Source organism: Palaemon carinicauda, chromosome 3 (assembly GCF_036898095.1).
Source record: "Palaemon carinicauda isolate YSFRI2023 chromosome 3, ASM3689809v2, whole genome shotgun sequence".
NCBI lineage: Eukaryota > Metazoa > Arthropoda > Malacostraca > Decapoda > Palaemonidae > Palaemon > Palaemon carinicauda.
In genome coordinates this window covers 44,232,722-44,245,687 of record NC_090727.1, presented here as the reverse complement: position 1 = coordinate 44,245,687, position 12,966 = coordinate 44,232,722, and the positions used below count along the sequence as shown (strand labels likewise).

Genomic DNA, 12,966 nt, shown 5'->3' with positions numbered 1-12,966 from the left:
TTACGTCAGTAAAATACAATAAAGTACGTTAAGATTGGGTTCACGGCTTTTGATGAATTTAGTTGAAAACAGATAGTCATCTTTGTGTAAATATGGTAAAGATGTGTCAGTCTTGCTGCTGTGGAAATCATCTCCTATATTGTGATTGCAATTGCTCCATATTTTGAGATCATCCTCATGCAAGCCTACACTGAATTCCATAACATTAAAAAATGCCCAGTACCATTGATTTCTGCCTAAAGAATATAACTTTAAGGGATTTTTCCTAACACAGTATAGTATATGCATGTTTTAAAATAGTAGGTTCAGTAATACAGTAGTGTCTTTCTCTTGCTCATTACCAAATTATCTTTCATTTACATCTCACTCCTCAAGCATTTTTGAGGTCGGCTAGATTTGTCGATATCTAACCATTGTGTGAAGAAACATTGGCTTAAGTGGTTTGTATGCTGTCTTTGTCATTGTCTCTATCAGTCATTATTCTTTACCCTTCCAGAAGTAGCATTTAATTATTGTAACAGTTTTGGTTGTACAAGAAATAGTTATAGGTGACGAGATCTAAATCGAGTTTAAATAGTTTAACCAGACCACTTGATAAATGTTCTGAACTTTCTTACTGCTTAGAAAAATGTTGAGTATGTGTAGTATGATGTTTGCCATTTGGAAAAAAATCTTACTTTAGGAGACCAGGCTTCCTTTGATATTTGTAAAGTTTAATTTTATTCCAAGTTTCTTTCCTTTCTCATTGAAGAACTAGTTTTACATTTTAGGAATATGCTGTAGTTTTTGTGTAGGCTGTTAACCACTTTTAAGTGTGCCTAGCGTTGCACACTTTAGTAGTATCCCTCTAACAAAAGTTGTATCATTTTCTGGCTTTTGCTTTCCATCTATTCCCTTAGGTACTTCTTTGCCATAATCTCTAATTGTTCTTCACTCAAAATTTCTACTTCTCATTTAAGAACAAATTGATTAGGTGAGCCCTTTGAGACTCCAAAAGTTGCCCAGTGGCCTCATGAAACTAAACACGATCATTATTATCATGGGGATCTACAGTATATGGCTAAGAGTGATTGAGATGAGGCTCTTCTCCAAGAGAGAGATTATATTTACTAAACCAACTTGCTGATGTGTTTTATATTTTGAAGTAGGACTCAAGCTTAAAACATTGCCTAAAATAGTGATTATGCTTTTGTAAAGTAATAGGTTTACTTTTTATGAATGATGTGAAAGTAACAGTTTTTAGTCTGGACTCATTTTAAGTAGTGTGCTTTTTTACATTTCAGGGAAAGTCACTAAGTATAATATGTGGTGCATTGACTTGGCTGAGGGATCACAATGAGCATTTAAAGGTACAGTAAAGGCACTTTTATTTTATTTGTTTTAGGATTGGAGACTTAAGTGTGATTTTTACATGTTCATAATTATATGGGAACATAATCTTTTAACCCTTTTAGTGCCAATGGAGTTATTTAAGTCTGGTTATTATGTTCTTTCTTTTCTTTTATTATTTATACATGGAAATTTACAAAATTTGTGACATTATACGTCAATGGAAAGGGAATTTATTCAGCTATATGATGAAAATTTTGCAAAATCCTATCTGTAGTAGTTGTTAGTGCTAGGATAAATTAAGTAAAATGTCCCCATAAAAGGGCCAGAAGCTTGAGTACCTAATTTTGTAGCTTAAAGTTGGCTCTCAAAGGGTCAATATTGTTAGAGAATTGTCCACAGGTAATGAGAAACCCTCCATTGTATTCCATTGTGATGCAATTCCCATACTTTAATTATTCTTTATGGCCAGGATACATTTATGTAATAAGATTAATCCATAAGGAATATATGAATTAATTGTAAAGTTAAATATTTAATTAAATCAATGCAAAAAGAAAATTTCCTGTTTTAATAATGATAATTCTATTGCGAGAGAGTGTTTTTAAATACAGTATTTATATACAAATATGCGTGAGCAGACAGAATGCCTAATGACATAATGCCTAAGGACAAAATGCCTAATCCTTCATCACGGAGAAAATGCCTAACAGACATAATGCCTAATGGACAAAATGCCTAACATACAAAATGGCTAATGGACAAAACATCTAAAAAGGGATAAAACAAGAGAACTACTATGCATTTCAGGCAAAAAATAGTGTGCTTTTTGTAAATATCTCCCATACTAATTACTTGATCAGAATGGTACTTTGACACAGCACTTTATAGACCTCCCCAAAATTTTTTATACTTTAATGCATCGGCAAATCTCGTTAATTAAGGCATTTACTATTGTTATTATAAAGCCCAAGTCACATGAATCGGGTAAATAGGTGAAGCAATTCGAATGCGTTCACTCCCCCGTCCCTCCCCTTTTCTTTCCTCCCTCTGTCTAAACCCTCCTCCTATCCCTCCAGTAACCCCCTCTCCTAGTCTCTCCGGTGTTGCTTACTCTACCTTTTCTGTAACCTATTATATTTGTTAATAACATAGAATTGATATGTTGGGTCCTTGTTATAATTCTTATTGAAACACACTTGTTAAAAGTATGGTGCCATCCTTCTAGAGATTTCGTAGTTTTTGGAAAATTTGATTCTATTCTATGATACACATTCCACATTTGAACTCATCAACTTCTTTTAACTATTCCGAGCCATGTAATTTTAAAGTATTCAAAGAATTCACTCGGAATATCTTCAGTTTAGTGGCCCATTGAAGTAAAAAAAGTTTGTGAAAAAGATCAGCCACATCCTCTGAAGGAACAAAACCTAAGGCTTGTATTTGTTTGATTATGAAAGCATTGTCATCATTCGTGTACCAGCGCTGACGACCAAGATTTTGTATTTTGGCCCAAAGACATTGCCTGAAATGAAAGAAACAGCCATTAATTGGAGTATCTGGAAAACATTTCTTTAAACTTTTTATTGCTGCTTGTTCTTAATCAAGAGTCACAGACTCTGGGAAAAGGCTCTGCTCTTTGAGGAACTCGAATATTGTATCATAAGTTTTTTCATCTTTACTAGATGTAACACAGTATACTAATGGTAATGTTTTACTTTGAGAAACAACACAGTGCAATGTATACAGTTGTTTTCCGACTGGTACACTTAACCACTGGTTCTTACTTTTCAAGATTTCCAAATTCTTTCTAGTTGTATAAATATGCACACTTTCTGGTTCATACCATAAACAAATATGCTCACCTCTTGTAGATATCGATAAATCTTCATCGGCACTTTCACGCACTCTTATACATCTTACACTGCGTGCAAGGGAATCTTCCACTACAAAGCACCGCATATGACAAATCTTGTGTACAGTGATTAATTACCAAAGATGTAGCTTCATCAGATTTACTTGAGCGTATTTCATATTTTCCATAACTTTCAAAGCACTCATGCGTGGTCCATCTGGTGGATGCGAATGATTGTTAGTTTTTTTTTTCTTTTAATTAAATTATTACAAGTGATTATGCTGGCACTAGAAACAATACGTTTTTCACACCTCCAATATGCAGGTCCTTCTTTTCTCCTGTTAACGATGTATGCCTATCCTTCAAATATTAGTTTTTCAATATTAATCTTACCCGATAATCATGTAGCTGTCAACTCCGTTGCCCGACAGAAATCTACGGACGGGATACGCCAGCGATCGCTATACAAGAGGGGGGTGTACTCACCAGCGCCATCTGTGGTCAGGTACTCCAGTACTTCTTGTCAACACCACCTCAATTTTTCCTCTGTCGTGCCGCCGGCAAGACCTACATGGATACGCTGTTGATTTTGGAGTCTTTGTTCACGGTTTTGGTGAAGTATTGCTCTAAAATTTAGCCTTCGCTATACAGGAAGCTTTTCCCTTAGCTTAGATAGCTTTTGGAATTAAATTGATTTATTGGTTAACGATCTTTGCTTTACTTTGGAATTCCCCCTTGACTGTTCTCTAAATTCAAGATGTCCGACCACTCTCAAGCTCCTAGACAAAGGCGATGTAGTGTTAGGACTTGTAATAGGCGTCTTCCGAAGGCCTCGGTTGATCCTCACACCGTTTGTTCCGACTGTAGGGGAAAATCCTGTCAGTTGGAAGATCGATGTGGGGAATGTGCTGGGCTTTCGGAATTCGATTTTAATGAATTCCTCAAGTATACGACTAGGTTAGAGAGGGAGAGAGTTAGGAGGAGTTCTTCTCGCTCTTTGGTTTATTCCTCCCCCCATGATCCTCAACCTTTTCCTTCCCCTGTAGTGGTGACCCCCGAACCTATTACGAGTGCTCAGCCTGATATGTCGGATATGTTACGTGCCATTCAGGCTCTAGGTGATAAGGTGGAGTCTTTAGTGAGTGACCACAATCTTCTCTTGGCAGATGTCAAGGAACTTAAAGTGAAAAGTGCAGTGGGAAGTGTTAGTGCCAGTGCTGTGCCTAGTGTCAGTGTTGCGCATGAGGATACTTCTGTGCGTGCCAGTCGTCCTCCCAGTCCGGGACCTCTTGCAAGCTCCCAAGCCCAGGGGAGAAGCAACGTCGAAGGGCAAAAGGGTTCGGCAGGCCTTGATCGGCGCACAGTTGTATCCTCAGTGGTTGCGGGCGTATCTGATAGAGATCGTCACTTCCACTCCCAGACGATTGAGCCCTTAAATTCCTCGTCTGCGGAAGAAGTTTCCAGGAGGAAACGCTGGACCCAGGTCTCACGACCTCTTAAACGTAAGGTCCCGGCTGAGCGAGTCCAACGGCCCAGGTGTAGCCACTGGGCCAGTTCGGACTCGCCGCAGTCATCTGATGACTGCACACCTCCTAAGAGAGGTAAAGCGATGCCTCAACAGGCCTCTGCTCCAACTTCTGTTGATCCCAAGTTGTCTATGCTGCAGACAATGCAGTCTCAGCTTGCGGTTTTGATGCAGGAGTTTCAGGCAGAGAAGGTTAGCACACCTCCTCCTGCGAGCGCTCCTCCACCTCTGCGCAGTCCACCCTGCCAGACGTATGATGTTGAGGCTCCTCCTGCCTCCATGCGTGAGCTGCCGCATTGGGAGTTGCCAGGTACCAGCGCTATGCAGCAACCTCCTCTTTCCTTGAGGCAGGAGCCTCTTGCTATGCGGCAACCTCCTCAACCCTTGAGGCAGGAGCCTCATGCTATGCGGCAACCTCCTCTACCCATGAGGCAGGAGCCTCATGCTATGCGGCAACCGCCTCAACCCTTGAGGCAGGAGCCTCATGCGTTGCGGCAACCTCCTCCACCCATGAGGCAGCAGCCTCATGCTATGCGGCAACCGCCTCAACCCTTGAGGCAAGAGCCTCTCTCTGCGCAGCAACCTCCTCAACCCTTGAGGCAGGCGCAACCCTTGAGGCAGGAACCTCATGCTATGAGGCAGCCTCCTCAACGCATGCAGCAGCCGCATTCTTCGCAGCATGAGCCTCTTCCCATTCAACACGAACCGCATACCATGCAGCATGAGCCTCATGCCTTACAGCATTCGCTTCTGACCACGCTTGCTCCTCAGACCTCCGCAGAACCTCCTTCACCCCAGCCTCATGACTTTGTCATTGCCAGCCCTCATCCTCTTCAGCAGAGGCGTGATGATGGATCCTCAAGTGCGCGTGCACCCGTTCTACAGGATTCAGCCATTCAGCATGCCGCTATACCGTTACCTCTCGCTTCTCAACTCTCAGGAGATGAGGTTTCTGAGGATGAAGCTGCTCACCTGGATGATCCTTCTTCTGATGTGGAGGAACACAAGTCGTCGCCACCTTCATTAGACTTTCGTAAGGTCCTGACTCTGTTCAGAGAGTTATACCCTGAACACTTCGTTTCTGCAACCCCTCGTTCTCCCCCATCCGAGTTTTCTCTAGGCATGCAGCCTATTACGTCTGCCTACACCAAGCTTGTCCTCGCCAGATCATCAAAGAGAGCTTTGAGGGTTTTAGGGGATTGGTTGCAGTCCAAGCAGCAACTGGGAAGGACATCTTTTGTGTTTCCTCCTCCTAAGCTGGCTTCTAAGTTGGGCGTCTGGTATGCCACGGGAGAGGAACCAGGCTTGGGGGTCCCTGCCTCTGCCCAGGCCGACTTCTCAAGTTTGGTTGACTCTCCCCGTAGGTCGGCTATGAGACGCTCTAAGGTCTGCTGGACTTTTTCTGATCTGGACCACTTGTTGAAGGGAGTCTTTCGCGCCTTCGAAATTTTTAATTTCCTCGATTGGTGCCTGGGGGCCTTGAGCAAGAAGACTGCCCCTTCTGACAAAGACTCGGCCATGCTGATCATGTCCTGTATGGACAGAGCAATTCGCGATGGTTCTGGCGAACTTGCTTCTATTTTTGTCTCAGGAGTCCTCAAGAAAAGGGAACATCTATGCTCCTACTTATCTACTGGTATCACCCCTTGCCAGAGGTCACAGTTGATGTTTGCTCCTCTCTCCAAGTTCCTGTTTCCGGAGGAGCTAATCAAGGAGATGGCTGCGGCTCTTATCCAGAAAGATACGCATGACCTCATGGCCTCTTCAGCACGTAAGGCTAAAATCGTACCTTCAGTGCCGAGATCTTACCGCACCCCTGTGGCTGATACACCTGCTACCAGATTCATTCCGCCCTTTCGTGGCAGAGCCCCCAGCCGAGGAAGTTCCCGTGGAGACAGTCACAGGGGCAAGTCCAAGAAAGGTGCCAAGTCCACGAAAAGCAAGCTTTGACTTCCCTCCTCTCCAGACAGCTGTAGGAGCCAGACTCAAGACCTTCTGGCAAGCCTGGGAAAGAAGAGGTGCAGACGCTCAGTCTGTCAAGTGGCTAAGGGAGGGTTACAGAATTCCGTTCTGCCGCAATCCCCCTCTGACCACATCTCCCATCAACCTCTCTCCCAACTACAAGGCGAAGGACAAGAGGCTAGCGTTACATCAAGAGGTGTCGCTCCTGTTACAGAAGGAGGCAGTGGTGATAGTCCGGGACCATCAATCCCCGGGCTTTTACAACCGTCTCTTCCTGGTGGCCAAGAAGACAGGAGGTTGGAGACCGGTGCTGGACGTCAGTGCGCTCAATGCTTATGTCACCAAGCAGACGTTCACAATGGAGACGACGAAGTCGGTCCTAGCAGCGGTCAGGCAGGAGGACTGGATGGTCTCGTTGGATCTGAAAGACGCCTACTTTCACGTTCCCATCCATCCAGACTCCCAACCTTTTCTGAGATTCGTCTTTGGAGAGGTTGTGTACCAATTCCAAGCCCTGTGCTTTGGCCTAAGCACGGCTCCTCTTGTGTTTACGCGACTGATGAGGAATATTGCGAAATTCCTTCACTTGGCAGACATCAGAGCCTCCCTTTATTTAGACGACTGGCTTTTAAGAGCCCCCACAAGTCGTCGCTGTCTGGAGAGTCTCAGATGGACTTTGGATTTGACCAAGGAACTGGGTCTCTTGGTCAATTTAGAGAAGTCCCAGCTCGTTCCTTCCCAAACCATCGTTTACCTGGGAATGGAGATTCAGAGTCGAGCTTTTCGGGCTTTTCCGTCGGCCCCAAGAATCAACCAAGCCCTAGAGTGCATCCTGAGCATGCTGAAGAAGAACCGATGCTCGGTGAGGCAGTGGATGAGTCTAACAGGGACTCTTTCATCGTTAGCCCTGTTCATCGAGTTAGGGAGACTCCACCTCCGCCCCCTTCAGTACCATCTAGCAGCTCACTGGAACAAGGATATGACGCTCGAGGCGGTCTCTATTCCTGTTTCCAAAGAGATGAGGGCTACTCTAACGTGGTGGAAGAACAACATTCTTCTCAAGGAGGGTCTCTCTTTAGCTGTTCAGACCCCTCGACCTTCATCTCTACTCGGACGCATCAGACTCGGGCTGGGGCGCGACATTGGACGGACAGGAATGCTCGGGGACATGGAACCAGGAACAGGAAACGCTTCACATCAATTGCAAGGAGTTGTTGGCAGTTCATCTGGCCTTAAGGAACTTCAAGTCCCTCCTGCTAAACAAGGTGGTGGAGGTGAACTCCGACAACACCACAGCCTTGGCGTACATCTCCAAGCAGGGAGGGACTCATTCGAGGAAGCTGTTCGAGATCGCAAGGGACCTCCTCATTTGGTCAAAAAGTCGAAAGCTCACGCTGGTAACGAGGTTCATTCAGGGCGATATGAATGTCTCGGCAGATCGCCTCAGCAGGAGGGGTCAAGTCATCCCCACAGAATGGACCCTTCACAAGAACGTGTGCAGCAGACTTTGGGCCCTGTGGGGTCAGCCAACTATAGATCTGTTCGCTACCTCGATGACCAAGAGGCTCCCATTGTACTGTTCCCCGATTCCAGACCCGGCAGCAGTTCACGTGGATGCTTTTCTGCTGGATTGGTCCCACCTCGACCTGTATGCATTCCCGCCGTTCAAGATCATCAACAGGGTTCTTCAGAAGTTCGTCTCTCACGAAGGGACACGGCTGACGCTGGTTGCTCCCCTTTGGCCTGCAAGAGAATGGTTCACAGAGGTACTGCAATGGCTGGTCGACGTTCCCAGGACTCTCCCTCTAAGAGTGGACCTTCTACGTCAACCTCACGTAAAGAAGGTACACCCAAGCCTCCACGCTCTTCGTCTGACTGCCTTCAGACTATCGAAAGACTCTCTAGAGCTAGAGGCTTTTCGAAGGAGGCAGCCAGAGCGATTGCCAGAGCAAGGAGGATATCCACTCGCAGAGTCTATCAATCTAAGTGGGAAGTCTTCCGTAGCTGGTGCAGAACCAATGCAGTTTCCTCTACCAGTACCACTGTAACCCAAGTTGCTGACTTCCTGTTACATCTTAGGAATGTTAGATCTCTATCAGCTCCTACGATCAAGGGGTACAGAAGTATGTTGGCAGCGGTTTTCCGCCACAGAGGCTTGGATCTTTCCTCCAACAAAGATCTGCAGGACATCCTTAGGTCTTTTGAGACCTCTAAAGAACGTCGGTTGTCCACTCCAGGCTGGAATCTAGACGTAGTCCTAAGGTTCCTTATGTCATCTAGATTTGAACCTCTCCAGTCAGCCTCTTTCAAAGACCTCACTCTCAAAACTCTTTTCCTCGTCTGCCTTGCAACAGCCAAAAGAGTAAGTGAGGTTCACGCCTTCAGCAGGAACATAGGTTTTACATCTGAAACGGCTACATGTTCCTTACAGCTCGGTTTTTTGGCAAAAAATGAGCTTCCTTCACGTCCTTGGCCTAAATCGTTCGAAATTCCTAGCCTTTCCAACTTGGTGGGTAACGAACGGGAGAGAGTACTTTGCCCTGTCAGAGCTCTTAAGTACTATCTTAAAAGGTCAAAACCCTTGCGAGGACAATCAGAGGCCTTATGGTGTGCTATTAAGAAACCTTCGCTGCCTATGTCTAAGAACGCAGTTTCTTATTACATAAGGCTTCTGATTAGAGAAGCTCATTCTCACATGAAGGATGAAGACCTTGCTTTGCTGAAGGTAAGGACACATGAAGTGAGAGCTGTGGCTACTTCAGTGGCCTTCAAACAGAACCGTTCTCTGCAGAGTATTATGGATGCAACCTATTGGAGGAGCAAGTCAGTGTTTGCATCATTCTATCTCAAAGATGTCCAGTCTCTTTACGAGAACTGCTACACCCTGGGACCATTCGTAGCAGCGAGTGCAGTAGTAGGTGAGGGCTCAGCCACTACATTCCCATAATCCCATAACCTTTTTAACCTTTCTCTTGAATGCTTTTATTGTTGTTTTGGGTTGTACGGTAGGCTAAGAAGCCTTCCGCATCCTAGTTGATTTGGCGGGTGGTCAATTCTTTCTTGAGAAGCGCCTAGGTTAGAGGTTGTGATGAGGTCCTTTAGTATGGGTTGCAGCCCTTTATACTTCAGCACCTAAGAGTTGTTCAGCCTCCTAAGAGGACCGCTGCGCTCAGTAAGGAAGACGTACTTATTAAAGGCAGAGTAATGGTTCAAGTCGACTTCCTTACCAGGTACTTATAATTTCATTTGTTATTTTGAATAACTGATAAAAATGAAATACGGGATACTTAGCTTCTTGATTAACATGTACACTGGTTTTCACCCACCCCCCTGGGTGTGAATCAGCTACATGATTATCGGGTAAGATTAATATTGAAAAATGTTATTTTCATTAGTAAAATAAATTTTTGAATATACTTACCCGATAATCATGATTTAATTGACCCACCCTTCCTCCCCATAGAGAACCAGTGGACCGAGGAAAAAATTGAGGTGGTGTTGACAAGAAGTACTGGAGTACCTGACCACAGATGGCGCTGGTGAGTACAACCCCCTCTTGTATAGCGATCGCTGGCGTATCCCGTCCGTAGATTTCTGTCGGGCAACGGAGTTGACAGCTACATGATTATCGGGTAAGTATATTCAAAAATTTATTTTACTAATGAAAATAACATTTTTTTCCTCCTTTGTTACTAGTGATGATTTCCATTTTGGACTGAAGGGTTTCTTACAAAAATTTGATGATGGGTAATGAAATTTGTTTGAGTAAAAGAGTGTAATTTTTTTTGCCTTTCAAAGTGCAAAAGAGAAAAGTAAAATGAACAACAGCTTGTTGGGTAGTTATATGGGTTTTAACTGTAAGTCTCGAATGATTTATTTAAAAATGCTAAATAAGATCATTTTGTCTGGAAGGCATTTTGTATATTAGGCATTTTGTCCTTTAGGCATTATGTCTGTTAGGCATTTTGTCCATGTTGAGGAATTAGGCATTTTGTCCTTAGACATTTTGTCATTAGGCATTATGTCATTAGGCATTCTGTCCTACTACCCAAGTATGATGAGTAAGGTTAACCATGGAATAAAAAGAGAAACACTTGAAAACTATAATCTCAAGTAGATAAAATTAACTCTGGTAACTTTTTATTGCTCTTCTCAAAGTGTATCACTTAATACTTCCAAAGGCCTGACTCATCTGTTTGCCATCTGCAATGTAGGCCTATAATTCAGATCGATATTCAGGCATATAAATTTGATCCATTTGCATCCATCTCTCTGACCTGATCATGGAACTCGAGAGCTGGTAATTTCCTTGTAAAAGCTGTGAGAAACGTGTGGTATGTGTAACTACTTTCGTGGACACTTCATTTTGCTCTTGGGATTTTATGCACCAATTTTCCTGCATTGGTAAAAGTATTTGTGACTGGGTGACCTTTGACATCAGTCAGTACCTGATGTCTCAATTTCTACCATCATTTCCTTTGAACCGGTGATATAGAATGTGGTAGAGGTCAGCATATCAGGTACATGTTATTCCTGGTCTAAATAGTCTGCTTGCCCTAACCCCTCATTAAGCAAGTTTGAGCGGTGTGTTGAAATTTAATAGATATAAGATCACCTAGGTCAGTGTTGCAAGACTATCCTTTAGTGAACAAAAGCCTGAGAGTATGATCATCATCTTGGACGATAGTATAGGCATAATACAACTGATGGAATTGTCATGAATAACTTTTGTTTGTATCTGGCATACACAGCTGAATTGCTCCAATTTGTTTCATAGCATATTGTTTTTATAATGAATGTTCATCATCTTACCTTTGGATTTAATGTCTTGCAATATATATGACTTGGATAAGAGTTGAGTTTTATGAAAAGCTTTTTCTGAACTATGTACTGCACTAACTGTATTAAATGCATTAACGTCTGTGGATGTTCTTTTATTTAGATAAGACTCGTATGTTATTGCGAGCAGTTTGCAATCAAGGTTCCAGGAAAAATGTTGATAGAAATTTCATTTGATTCAAGGCTGAATTATTGAAGTGTTGAATTGTTAAAGAAGATGAAAGGGGATGGAGCATTTTTAATTCTTTTAAAGTTGAAGATAGATGGTAAATTTTATATTCTATTTAAGGCTGAGCTGTTGAAGAAGATATAAGAAGGGGAAAAAGCTGCTGCAGATGACAGTGATCCAGATTGGTTTAGTGCGGCAGCTAAAAAACAGGAAGGGCAAGAAGAGGTTAGAAGGTGTAGAGAAGATCTGAAGAAGCTTGAGAAACAAGAAGAACGAGTATCAGACATGAAGCAACGTCGCCATAGGGTCAAAGTAAGTTTCAGATGCACAGAACAGTTTGTTTGTTAGCTATTATTCTTTTTATTTTATTTTTAGTACCTTATTTGTATAAAGTACCATACATAGTATGTCAGGATGTTATTTTTATCATTGTGTAAGGAGTTTTATTCATCTGTTTTATTTATGATCTTTGTTCAGAAGAGAAGAAAAAAGGCCTGTGTCTATTGATGTATACTATTATACTAATATATTACCAATGTTAATTGCTTGTAAAAGTAAGCTCCACTGAAGAGAATACTAGCATCCTCATTCACTACCGCCCTTGAATTTTTGCTAATGTCAACGAAGCAATTTTTTCTTGCAGGCGTGTGGAATATATTATTTTGGTTATATTTGATATATACCTGATCATCATTAGTAATTACCTTCTAAATGCCAGTACTGTATATGTTATTGATATGTCCAAACTTACTACAAGCCTATTGTTTTAACTGATCACATTATGCTTGGTCAGAAGTGGGAGAACCTAAGTCACTATTGTCACATAAATCCTAAAGGCAATTTTGTTCTTAATTTGTGGGCCCAAAAGCTGTACTTTCTTGGGAATTGTTTTATTAGAATAAACATAGAAGTATACGAGTACCGATATATGTTACTGTAGACGTGTATTCATAACTTTTAACTTGATGCACTACAATGAGTAGACCTACTCCTTTACCTTACTTCCAATCTCGGCTTACATCACTAATTGTTTAATTAGTATAACGTTGACAAACGGTTGTACATTGCTTAGAATTTCCATTCCCAACGGCTTAGGGCACTCTCAGTTTATTAAGCTTTATTTGTAGGATAATTAGTTTGTGTAAATCTCTTCTGACATTTAACCTATTAAAATGTATTACCTCTGCCAATGAAGTTGGAAGGAGGTTATGTTTTACCCTCTGTTTGTGAACAGCTTCCTGGCCACAATTTTAATCGTAGAGTAATGAAACTTGCAGGGATTAATTG

General features: G+C 42.5%; 1 long non-coding RNA gene and 1 pseudogene across 1 annotated transcript in view; one reads left to right on the top strand and one right to left on the bottom strand.

Annotated features, from left to right (window-relative positions):
* The window catches only part of LOC137638264 (uncharacterized), a 466,810-nt gene that overhangs the window by 62,503 nt on the left and 391,341 nt on the right, over positions 1 to 12,966 (bottom strand). The window lies entirely within an intron of this gene.
* Positions 1 to 12,966, top strand: part of LOC137638258 (ATP-dependent DNA helicase DDX11-like) — a 138,711-nt pseudogene that overhangs the window by 20,010 nt on the left and 105,735 nt on the right.